At 35.2% G+C, this 13,281-nt stretch overlaps 1 protein-coding gene across 6 annotated transcripts in view; it reads left to right on the forward strand.

Moving 5' to 3' along the window:
* Positions 1-13,281, forward strand: part of DACH2 (dachshund family transcription factor 2) — a 672,286-nt gene that overhangs the window by 357,386 nt on the left and 301,619 nt on the right. The window lies entirely within an intron of this gene.

The following is a 13,281-nucleotide window of genomic DNA, read 5'->3' on the forward strand; positions in this document are numbered from 1 at the left end:
TTGTACTGCCCAGCATTTGAAATAAACCAATATTGATCTAACTGCCTTGTCCTTCAGAGCTTTTCAAGCTCTATTAGAGGTTACATTATTGAATTTTTTTAAGTGTTCGTGAAAACAAGTTTTTTACTTGAGCGACAAATCAAATGGACATGATTTTAAAAATTGTCATATCATTGCAGAAAATCCCTTTCAAGGCCTTATTGTTTGTATATATGTATATGTTTCTGTGCTAGGGACAGGAATGGAGGCACTGGCCCAAACAGCATCATCTGAAAGCCTCCCATAGGGTGCAGCACTCCTGTATACTTAGGTCTCAGTAATATTCTTTTAGTTTCCAGGGGTTCTGGGCATTCATTTATGTTGTCCAAGTTATTACTCTAGGTTAAAAAGTGACCTAAAATGCATCCTTGGTATAGGAGCCTTATGATTAGAGAAGACGAAGGTGCAGGTGGTCATTGTCCTGAACGATGTCTTAGTGTTTTTCATTGAACACTGTGAACAACTGGTAAAATTCCAGTGTCATAAATTAGCACTGAACTTTGTTGAGTCCCTAAAAAAGTACCTGAGAGTACACAAAAACACTTAAAAATAAGCTTAATATTTCTATAATTGAATCTTTAAAAATCATTAAAGCTATTACATTATAGAAAATGAATTTAATAACAATGATATCTTTATATATAATGATACGAACATTTATAAAGCATCTGTTGTGTTCTGGGTACTCATTTCTAGGCATTGTAAAAATATACGAGTAGTGGTCCTTGCCACGCTAGAACTGGGGAGAGTGGAATGTAAATTAATAATTGCATTAAAGTGTCATAGAGGCCAAAATACAAGCACATACAAGGTGCTATAATATCACATAAGTGGAAGCAGTTATATCAATTTTGGTAAGTTGGGTAATACTCCATAAGATGGAAACTTTGGAGCTGTATTTTGTAGGCTGAGCATTGGACAGATGGAGAATCAGAGGAAGAGCATTCCAAGCAGATAGAAGAGTACAGATGGATGAGAAAAAGCCCAGTGTGTTATGGGAAGTACCAGTTAAGTTGAAGAGACTGGAGCAGAGCTTTAAGGTAGAAGACTTATAGGTGATGTGGTTGGAATAGAAAGGGAGGGAAAAGCCAGCTTGTGAAACCAGTTTTTGATTTACCATGTTAAGCAATTTAAGTTCTTTCCTTTAGACCAGTGGTTTCCAAAGTGTCTTTCAGGGCTTTCCTTACTGGCTGACATAGAAGTGAGGAAGTACTTCCATGCTCCACACTTCTGCCTCAGTTAGAATTTTATATGTTCTTCTTCGCATATGATTTTGTTTTGTTTTATTCTTAAAGAAACTTCTATAGGTAAAAGGAGCCCTTGCTAAGGAACTGAGTAAATGATCGGAAAACAATTGCCTGGAGGGTAGATAGCAATGAAGGTAATGAAATGAAGGAATATCCGTTGCTACTGTTCAAAGGAGAAATATTGAGGGCCTGAAGGCAAATCCAATAGAATGGAGAAAAGGTTCTGAGTGCTTCAGTAATTAGAGTTAATCACACTTGATAATTGATTAAATGTAGAGGTTAAGGTGGTGGTCTAGGATTATTCATGTCTAGCTTAGGTGATAGGCTGGATGATGGTATAATTAACTGAGACAGAGAACTTGGGAAGACACTCAGGCTTTGAGGGGGAAGATAATGAATTTTCAACTTTAAATATTTATAAACAAATTCTGATATAAGAGAGTAGCCCTGTGCATATAAATGAAGATAGAAAGCATAACAACATCTGAAATATATCTCGGTATTCAATGAATGACCATCTATTTCTTGCCTCCTGAAATACATTCCTAGAGCCTAGAAAGAGTACCATGCAAATAATCAAATCTGTGTCCTGGTTTTGTGGGAATGTACAGATGAAAGAAGAAAAGGATTCTAAAATTGCCTTGAAGCTAAATCATTTTGAGTAAACATTAGTAGGTTATTTGTTGAGGAAAAGCTCTAATATATATTAAGTTCTTTTTATGTACTAGCCGTGGGTGCCAAGTGTTTTATATATACTTCATTTAATCTTCATAGTAGCCTTATGGACAATGGCTTCATTTTTAAGGTAAACAATCTATGGCTCTGTGAGTTTAAATTATTTGCTTAAGGTCACAAAGCAAGTGAGTGGCAGAACTGAGTTTCTTTTTTTTAATTTTATTTAGTTTAATTAATTTATTTTTGTTTGTACATATTGTTTCATCACCCAGGTATTAAGCTCATTACCCAATAGTAATGTTTTCTGCTCCTCTCCCTCTTCCTGCCCCTTCTCAAGTAGACCTCAGTATCTGTTGTTTCTTTCTTTGTGTTCATAAATTCTTATCATTTATCTCCCACTTATAAGTGAGAACATGCGGTATTTGGTTTTCTATTCCTGCATTAGTTTGCTAAGGATAATAGTCTTCAGCTCCATCCATGTTCCTACAAAAGACATGATCTCTTTTTTATGGCTGCATAGTATTCCATGGTGTATATATACTACATTTTCTTTTTTCAATCTGTTATTGATGGGCATTAGGTTGATTCTGTGTCTTTGCTATCATGAATAGTGCTGCAATGAACATTCACGTGCATGTTTATCATAGCATGATATATTTTCCTCAGGGTGTATATACCCAGTAATAGAATTTCAGGGTGGTAGTTCTGCTTTTAACTCTTTGAGGAATTGTCATACTGCTTTTGACAATGGTTGAACTAATTTACACTTCCACCAACAATGTATAAGTGTTCCCTTTTCTCTGCAAACTCGTCAGCATGTTTTTTTGACTTTTTAGTAATAGCCATTCTGATTGGTGAAAGATGGTATTTCATTGTGATTTTGATTTATCACAAATCTAATGATCGCAAAATCTAATGATACCACAAAATGTAATGATCAGTGATATTTAGCTTTTCTTCATATGCTTGTTGGCTGCATGTATGTCTCCTTTTGGAAAGTGTCTGCTCATGTCCTTTGCCCACTTTTTTTTTTTGTTGTTTTTTTTTTTTTGAGATGGAGTCTTGCTCTGTCACCCAGGCTGGAGTGCAGTGGTGCAATCTTGGCTCACTGCAACCTCTGCCTCCTGGGCTCTCGCCATTCTCCTGCCTCAGCCTCCAGAGTAGCTGGGACTACAGGCGCCCACCACCACACCTGGCTAAATTTTTTTGTATTTTTAATAGAGACGAGGTTTCACCATGTTAGCCAGGATGGTCTCAATCTCCTGACCTCACGATCCACCCACCTCAGCCTCCCAAAGTCCTGGGATTACAGTTGTGAGCCACCACGCCTGGCCCTTTACCCACTTTTTAAGGGGTTATTTGTTTTTCTCTGGTAAATTTGTTAAAGTTTCTTATAGATGCTGGATACTAGACCTTTGTCAGATGCGTAGTTTGCACATTTTTTTTCCATTGTGTAGGTTGTCTGTTTACTCTGTTGACAGTTTCTTTTGCTGTGCATAAGCCCTTAAGTTTAATTAGATACCACTTGTCAATTTTTGCTTTTGTCGTGATTGCTTTTGGTGTCTATGTCATGAAATCTTTGCCCATTCCTATGTCTAGGATGGTATTGCCTTGGTTGTCTTCCAGGGATTTTATAATTTTGGGTTTTACATTTAAGTCTTTAATCCATCTTGAGTTGATTTCTGTATATGGTGTAAGGAAGGGGTCCAGTTTGTCTTCTGCATATGGCTAGCAAATTATCAAAGTGTCATTTATTGAATAAGAAAGTTTTCTTCCCATTCCTTATTTTTGTCTGCTTTGTTGAAGATCAGGTGGTCATAGATGCATAGCATTATTTCTGGGTGCTCCAAACTGTTCCATTGGTCTGTGTGCCTGTTTTTGTATGAATACAATGCTGTTTTGGTCACTGCAGCCTTGTAGTGTAGTTTGAAGTTGGGTGACATGATGCCTCCAGCTTTGTTCTTTTTGCTTATGGTTGCCTTGGCTATTTGGGCTCTTTTTTGGTTCCAGATAAATTTTAAAATAGGTTTTTCTAGTTCTATGAAGAATGCCATAGGTAGTCTGATAGGAATAGTATTGAATCTGTAAATTGCTTTGGGCAATATGGCCATTTTAATGATATTAATTATTCCCATCCATGAGCATGGGATGTTTTTCAATTTGCTTATGTCTTCTCTGACTTCTTTGAGCAGTGTTTTGTAATTCTCATTGTAGAGATTTTCACCTCCCTGGTTAGCTGTATTCCTAGGTGTTTTACTGATTTTATGACAATTGTGAATGGGATTGCCTTTCTGATCTGGCTCTCAGTTTGGCTGTTATTGGTGTATAGGAATGCTAGTGAGTTTTGTATATTGGTTTTGTATCCTGCAACTTTGCTGAAGTTGTTTATCAGCTGGAGCAGCTTTGGGACTGAGACAATGGGGTTTTCTAGATACAAAATCATGTTACCTGCAAATGGAGGTATATCAACTTCCTTGCTTCCTAGTGGGATGCCCTCTGTTTCTTTCTCTTGCCTGATTGCTCTGGCTGGGAGCTCCAATAATATGTTGAATAGAAAAGTTCAGAAAGGGCATCCTTATCTTGTTACAGTTTTCAAGAGAAATGCTTTCAGCCTTTGCCCATTCAGTATAATGTTGGCTGTGGGTTTCTCATAGGTGGCTCTTATTATTTTAAGGTATGTTCCTTTAATACCTAGTTTATTGAGCATTTTTAACATGAAGATGTGTTGAATTTTATCATAAACCAGTTCTGCATCTATTGAGATAATCATGTGGTTTTTGTCTTTAGTTCTGTTTATGTTATTAATCACATCTATTGATTTGAATATGTTGAACCAACCTTACATCCTGAGGATGAAGCCTGCTTGATCTTGATAGTTTATCTTTTTGATGTGCTTCTGAATTCAATTTGCAAGTGTTTTGTTCTGGATTTTTTCATCGATGTTCATGAAGGGCATTGGCCTGAAGTTTTCTTTTTTGTTGTGTCTCTTCCAGGCTTTAGTATCAAGATGATCATGGCCTCATAGAATGAGTTAGGGAGGAGTCCCTCCTCTTTAATTTTTTGGAATAGCTTCAGTAGGAATAATACCGGCTCTTCTTTATACATCTGGTAAAATTTAGCTATGAATCCAACAGATCCCAGGTTTGTTTTGGTTGGGAGGCTATTTATTATGGATCCAATTTCAGAGTGTGTTATTTGTCTGTTCAGAGAATCACTTTCTTCCTGGCTCAGTCTTTGGAGGGCGTATATGTCCACGAATTTATCCATCTCTTGTAGGTTTTTTAATTTTGTGTGTGTAGAGGTGTTCGTAGTAGTTTCTGATGGTTGTTTTTATTTCTGTGGTGTCAGTAATAACATTCCCTTCATCATCTCTAATTGTGTTTATTTGTATCTTCTCTCTTTTTTCCTTATTAGTCTAGCTAGTGGCCTATATATTTCATTAAATTTTTCAAACAAACTTCCTGGATTTGTTTATCTTTTGAATTTTTGTTTTTGTTGTTTCTCAATTATCTTGAGTTCAGCTCTGATTTTTTTTATTTCTTCTCTTCTGCTAGCCTTGGGCTTCATTTGTTCCTGCTTCTCTAATTATATCAGTTGTGAAGTTAGGTCGTTAATTTGAGATCTTTCTAACTTTTTTATGTTTACATTTAGTGGTATGAATTTTCCTCTTAATACTGCCTTAGTTTTGTCCCAGAGATTCTGGTATGTTGTGTCTTTGTTCTCTTTATTTTCAAAGTACTTTTTGATTTCTGCCTTAATTTCATTATTCACCCAAAAGTCATTCAGGAGCATGTTGCTTAATTCCCATGTAATTGTATGGTTTTGAATAATTTTCGTCATCTTCACTTCTGTTTCTATTGTGCTGTGGTCCAAGAGTGTGTTTTGTATGATTTTGGTTCTTTAAAAATTTGTCAAGGATTGTTTTATGTCCAATTATGTGGCTGATTTTAAAGTATGTGCCATGTGGTGGTGAGAATGTATATTCTGTTATTTTTGGGTGGAGAGTTATGTAAAGTTCTATCAGACCCAGTTGGTCCAATGTTGAATTAAGGTCTTGAATATCTTTGTTCATTTTCTGCCTCAATGATTTGCCTAATACTTTCATTGGAGTGTTGAAGTCTCTCACTATTATTATGTGGGAGTCTATGTCTCTTTGTAGGTCTCCAAGAACCTGTTTTATGAATCTGGGTGCTCCTGGGTTGAGTGCATATATATTTAGGATAGTGAGGTCTTCTTGCTGAATTGAACACTTTACCATTATGTAATGCCCCTTCTTAAAAATATTTCATTGGTTGGAAATCTGTTTTTTCTGAAATTAAGGTTGCAACTCCTGCTTTTTTTCTGTTTTCCATTTGCTTGGTAGATTTTTCTCCATCCCTTTATTTTTGAGCCTATGAGTGTCATTAATTGTGAGATGGGTCTCTTGAAGACAGCATGCCTTTAGGTCTTGCCTTTTTATCCATCTTGCCACTATGCGCCTTTTAAGTGGGGCATTTAGCCCATTTACATTCAAGGTTAATATTGACATTTGTGGATTTTATCCTGTCATTGTGCTATTAGCTTGCTATTACGTTGGCTTGTTTGTGTGGTTGCTTTAGGGTGACACTGGTCTGTGTGTTTAAGTGTGTTTTTATATTAGCTGGCTGTGGTCTTCCCTCTCTTTGCTTAGTGCTCCTTTCAAGATCTTTTGTAAGACAGGTCTGGTGGTAAGGAATTCACTCAAGATTTGCTAATCTGAAAAGGATCTTATTTCTCCTTCACTTAGGAAGCTACGTTTGGCTGGATATGGAATTCTTCGTTGAAGATTTTTTCTTTAAGAATGTTGAATATAGGCTTCCAATTTCTTCTGGCTTATAGGGTTTCAGCTAAGAGGTCCACTGTTAGCCTGATACGGTTACTTGTGTAGGTGACCTGCCCTTTCTTTCTAGCTGCCTTTACCATTCTTACTTTCATTTTAACCTTGGAAAATCTGATGATTATGTGTCTTGGGGATGATCTTGTGTAGAATCTTGCAGAAGTTCTCTGTATTTCCTGAATTTGACTGTTGACCTCTCTAGCAAGTTTGGGGAAGTCTTCATGGATGACATTCTGAAATATGTTTTTCAAGTTACTCATACTGTCATACTCCTTGGATTCAAGCTCTGTTTTACTTCCTGCCACTTGGCTTTACCATCAAGTGAGCCATTGAGACAAAACTCTTCAATTTTTACTCCTTTGCTTGTGCCTAGAATGGGATTATAGAGCTAGACAAAACGTTGAGCGAGGAAAGACATGAGCACATTTGTTAAAGATGCAGACAGTTAAAAAAGTAATCAAGGAAAGGTGGAGGAATCTGCAGAGCTCTACATAAATTCCTTCCTTAGTTTACATGAATTTATTTTATATGCCCAACAGTATCTTTTTCACCTGCATTCAAATGTGTGGAGGAAAAGTTAAATTGTTGGTCTTTTTTCCTCAGCAGGTGCATGCAAAAAATGCCAGTGAAAAGGGTTAGAAAAAGCTCAGGCATCATTCTTAGATTTATTTCAGAATAGTCCTTTAATTTATATAGCTTGACATGTAAATCATCCAGGATGCAGTATAATGTTAGGTGTGCCATATTGCTTTATTTGCATACTATAAAGTCTTCTATTTTTATCCGATTTTATTTTCTTCTGTAATTTGTATTTTTGTTTTAATTTAAAAGACATTTATTTTACTCTTGGTTATATTTTTCCTACATAAGGAAACCTGATTTATTTAAACTCCACCAGTTCAGAATTTGTGAGAGTTCAGACAGTGTATATGCCAAAGTCTCTGGTATTAGTAAGAATATCTTATTTAGCAAATTAAATGTATGAACAATAAGTGTGTGTGTATGTGAATATGTGCACAAATGTAGTGTCGTTAAAATATTTTGGGGTTATTTAGGTACCTGAAATCACTTTAGTAAGATCTATTATACAAGTAATCAACATACTAACTAATACTAATTCATCTTTATTCACTAAGGTAAGTCCCTTAGGATCTATTGTTGATAATATTGTCAGATATTCATTTAGATATTATATCTATGTAACTATCGACATATATACTATTGAAATAGATTTAGAGCTATATATGCATTCATTCTTTCATTTAACATTTATTCATTGAACATCTGCTCTGTACCAAACAATATAAGAATACATTATAACACTAAAATAACATTCATTTTGTGAGTTAGAGTTTTCCCAGATTCCACCTAGCCTTTCTCTAGATGTTCCAAAATAATGAAGTTAGACTGCTTGTTGCCTTTATATATTTGAACTACTGATATTCCCATTTTATGTATTTCTGTCTTTGTTTCCATCATATAATCAATAGCTTAATTCTCCAATAGCTCATTCTTATATAAGAATCCCATTTTCTAGTATTTTCTATAAAACATTTAGGGATAAACAGGGAGAAAAGGAGAGGGAATATTATATACATCCTTCTCTGTATCTCTGCAGAAGTGCTGATATCTCTGGATCAAGCTGATGGGATGGATTTGTTGTTTGTGCCTTTGAATTTCCCAAAAGATGATGGCTTCCCTTTCCTCAACTTATGAAGCATTTCTAATAGACAGATGTGAAATTTGGCCTGAGAAAGATTTAAACTGACAGCTTACAAGGAAGTAATAAAGTGCTTCAGATGAAAATTCTGTAGTGTTCATTCCTTAAAAGATTCTTAAGTTGGTTTGTTTATTCTAGCTTTATCATGGCAAAATTGTTTTTTAAGAATGTCAGATGCCATTCACGTCTTCAGGTAACTAAGCCCATGAAGATTCAATTCAGCAATAGTACCTACAACACTCAACTCAGGATTAGCAAAACCAAAAGTAGAATTACATCTAGTGTTGACAGTGTGAATTCAATCTCATAATATAAGGCCAATTAACTTCATTGCATCATTGGTATCAGTATCCCTCTCTTTTCATGATGCATTTCAAATTTTCACTCACTTAGATTGGATGCTAACAAGTGGTCATAAAGAGATGTCCTAGGACATTCTCAGTTTAAAAAAAAAATCAAGCCTTCATTTTAGAAAACAAACTAAACTTTCTGATAGTTTCCTTAAATCAAATAAATTTTTCCTTTTTTAGCAGTAAAAAATAGTTTAATTGACATAAAGACAATCACACAGGAGATGAAGTTATTACTCAAATCAATCTCTAAAGGCTTGTAGGTTAGGGTTTTTTTGGACAATTCTGTGGGCAGGGGACTGAAAAATGGGTGCTGCTGATTGGTTGAGGAATGAAATCATAGGGTTGTGGAAAACAGTTTTCATGTGCTGATCCTGTCTCTGGATGGGATCGCAGGACAAGTCGAATCCCAAGTCATGAATCTGGGTGGGGTCAGGCTGAAAAAAATATCCAAAAACCAACCTTAGATTCTACTATAGTGATGTTATCTACAGGAGCAATTGGGGAAGTCACAAATCTTAAGACTTCAGGCCACATGTCTCCTGAGCAGTATTGGGTTAGAATAACTACACCTATATTTTATCAGAACTCAGGCCCCTCCCATAATCCCAGTGTTGTTGCTTTACATGAATTTTACCTAGGCAGTTTTATCCCCAGAACAGGGAGTGGACTAGTTTGAAGGAAGAACTATTATCATCCTTGCTTCAAAGTTAAACTTTAAACTAAATTCCTCCAAAATTTACCTTGGCCTATGCCCAGGAATGACCAAGGACAGCTTGGAGGTTAGAAGCAAGATGGAGTCAACTATGTCAGATTTCTTTTACTGTCATAATTTTGCAAAGGCAGTTTCAATCTCCCTCTTTCAGTTTCAGCACACCTCTATCCTGAGTTGTGAGCTAAGGAGTTGGGAAAAAGCTGATGACTGCTGTAACTACTTCCTGCTGACAGGGGGTGGAGTTGGAGTCAGGATTGCTCCTTGGATGAGAGGAGTGAAAGCAGTGAAGCTGTTTTACAGTGTCTAAAAACATATCTTTTCCTAAGACTACCTTTGGGTTTTTTAACCAGCAATATTGTAAAGTATGCTTCATATCATATAAACAGTATATGGTGTTTTTTATGTCATTGCATTTTCTTTAATTCTTGTGTGCTCACGAAGAAACATTGGCGTAATAGGAGCCAGAATTTGAATTACTAATATTTCTAACGTAGAGTTTAGACTAACATGCATTTGCAGATTCTCTACTAAAGAAAAAGCTTAAACACATCAGCTTAATAATTAGAACTACATTTATTATATTAGCTGAATCTCAGTTTCCCAAACACAAATTTTTGTTTTAAGATGTCTGTCAGTGCTCCTTATTCTATATGTAGTATATTTATTTTAACTTAAAAATGTCTCCCCCCAATTTTTTAGGCTCCTGCCAATAATATTTGTCCTGCATGGCTGGGTCATAGGGCAGAAGACATTGCTTATTTCTGGAGGTGGAGGGGAGAAATTTAAGCAAACCTATAGGAAGTTGGTGATGGTGATGGTGATGATGATGGTAATGATGATGATGACATATGTTAATAATCTATATAGTGCTTTATCAAACATCCTCACATCTTTAATGTCTGTATATGTATATGCATGTAGCTCTATGTTATAAAGAATTATTTTCAATTGTTTCTCATTTGATCCTCTCAGCAATCTGGTGAGGTTAGCATTTTTAGCATTTCTGATTAGGAAATGAAGAAAATGAGTTTTTAAGAAGCTCAGTGACTTACTCTAAATCTCAGAGACAATAAAGATTTGAGCCAGAATTTATAAGGCCAGGCTTTTTATTTATCATAAACACCATACTTTCCCAAATACGCTGAACTATCTCTGACAAAAACAAACAAAAAAACCCTAGGTATTAAAAATTGAGGTTATGAATCTTCAGGCTCGTATTGGAACCACTTAAGTTAAATGTAGGAGATCAGATGTTTGGTGTTTCAGAAATAGGAAATCCTTGGAATAATCCATCTATTTATCTGTTGTTGATCATATAACTTCAATAAAATAAAACACTTTAATTTTCTTTTTTGCTCCTTCTTATAGTAGTTTACGTGTGGGACAGCTAGTATAAAAAGAGTTGATGATTATTGTTATTATTTGTTGTGGCTACAATTTTTCCTTCTAAGAAGTATGCAAAATCTCCTGAATGACTGCAACCTACTTTTTTGTGTAGAGAAAGGTAACAGTTACAAATTGTTCCTTGTGACAATTCCTGAGTGAATTACTTTGATATATATGGCTAATGAATTAATATGATTAAGTTAATGAGAAATGCAAGTGTTGCCAAACTCCACTACTCTGGCAGTAATGCTGCTCCACATTTGCAGTTTTAGCTTCCCCCTGTGTTGAGAGGATCACTGATGCCTACACACTGTCATTGTGATAAATGATGTATCCCACAGTGCCCTGCTTTCCATCTGGTCCATCCTCAAACCATCCCCAAATGAGAGATCTCTTACAAAAATTACATAGTCACAAGCCAAGTCTATTGGATTATAAAAAGACATTTCCATCCCTAGGGCCCATCCTTCAACCACATTTTCCCCATAATACACAAATTACATGAAATAAAATACACAAGTTTTCACCTACTACTTGTGTTACTCTTTCATTGTCTGCTCTTTATTCTGGTGAGCTTTTGTTTTCCAGGGCAGAAAGGGAACATTTACATAGCACAATAAAGCTTTCCGTTGTATAATATGCCTGACAAATGATAAGCTGCCTTGTTACTACTTTATTTTATTGGATGGGTGGATGGCTGTACTAAAATAACCCATTATACTAAAGCATGTAGTTTATCAAAAGATATTCTGTATCCTTCTTAAACAAAATACATTTTATCAATCATCCAAGGGATCCTGCAGAGCAAAATAGAGTGTCTATCATTTCCTATTGAAGAATTAAAGAGTAATAAAATTTAGCATATGCAAGTATCACCTACATATTGTGACCAAAAATGAGTAACAAAATGTATCCTTGGCACCTAGAACTCACCTTTTAAAAATTGATAGACAATAAGGTATTCTGCTATTTTAATTAACCAAAGGTTGGGGAACAGGAATTGAGTACTTTGATTGTAGTGGTGAAAATTTTTTTTGTGACTTCTTTGCTCCCTTTCTGGCAATGTCTAAAATCTAGATCATGTTTTGAACTAATTTTCAGTTTATGTTCAATGTAGGAAAAATTCTGAGAGCTCTCAAAATGGTAGTTCTTAGTAACACATTCATACACATACCTGAGTCAAGGTAGAGAATGCCCAAACGTAGAGCTTAAAAATGTTATTAATACCTGTTTTTGTTTTCCCAGAGGGCTGTTATTTAACTCTTTTAATGTATACCTGAAAGTGTCAGGTGAGAATGCTTTCTGAAACACTGTGTTAGATCAAACTGGGTTAGCAAATCATGCTTTCTACATGATTAGTAGAAATGAAAATTAGAATTCCCAGACTAAATTACAACATAAAAAGGGGCAGTTACACTCTGACTTAATTTATTATTTTTTTTCTGAACTCTCAACAGTAATGACGTTTCCTTTCTCAGTAGTGTTACTTGCGTAATCAAGGGACCAACAGAGAAGAACTATATTTTTAGTAATATAGAAGACCCTTTCTCCCTTAAACCTTATATGACAATATATGAAGTCACATAAACAACTGTAAAAAGAGTAACTGAAGTGGGTCATAGTAGATAGCAAAGAATATTAAATTGAGGTGAGGGTAAGAAAGGAGGGCGATTTTCTCATATAGCACCAATATTGGGTGAAAATTTAATAATCAGTTGATAGATGTCTGCCTATCTATAGTTATTTGAGAAGACTAAGGTCCTTGTTAACAACTACTTTCTTTAAAAAAGGTTTTGCTGAGGTATAATTGACATGGAATAAATTGTACATAGAAAGTACAATTTGAGAATTTTGGACTGTTGCTCACCTATGAAACCATCACCACAATCAAGATATGAGCATACTCATTTTCCCAACCTTTCTATTACTACACCCTTTCTTCCCTGTCTGTCTCCCCGGTAACCACTGATCTGTGTTCTGTCAATATATATTAGTTTGTATTTTCTAACGTTTTATATAAAGAGATTATGTAGAGAATGCACTATTTTTTGTCTGACTTCTTTCCTTTAGCATAATTTTATTGAGATTCCAAATTGTTGTGCATATCAATAGTTCATTCATTTTTATTGCTTAGCAGTATTTTATGGTATGAATATAACATAATTTGTTTATATATTTCACTCTTTCAGACATTGGAGTTCTTTTCCCAGTTTTTATCTATTGTGATTGACACTGCTTTAAGGCTTTATGTATACATTTTGTGTGGAAATGTTTTCATTTACCTTGATTAAAAC

This window comes from Pongo abelii, chromosome X (assembly GCF_028885655.2).
Source record: "Pongo abelii isolate AG06213 chromosome X, NHGRI_mPonAbe1-v2.0_pri, whole genome shotgun sequence".
Classification (NCBI taxonomy): domain Eukaryota; kingdom Metazoa; phylum Chordata; class Mammalia; order Primates; family Hominidae; genus Pongo; species Pongo abelii.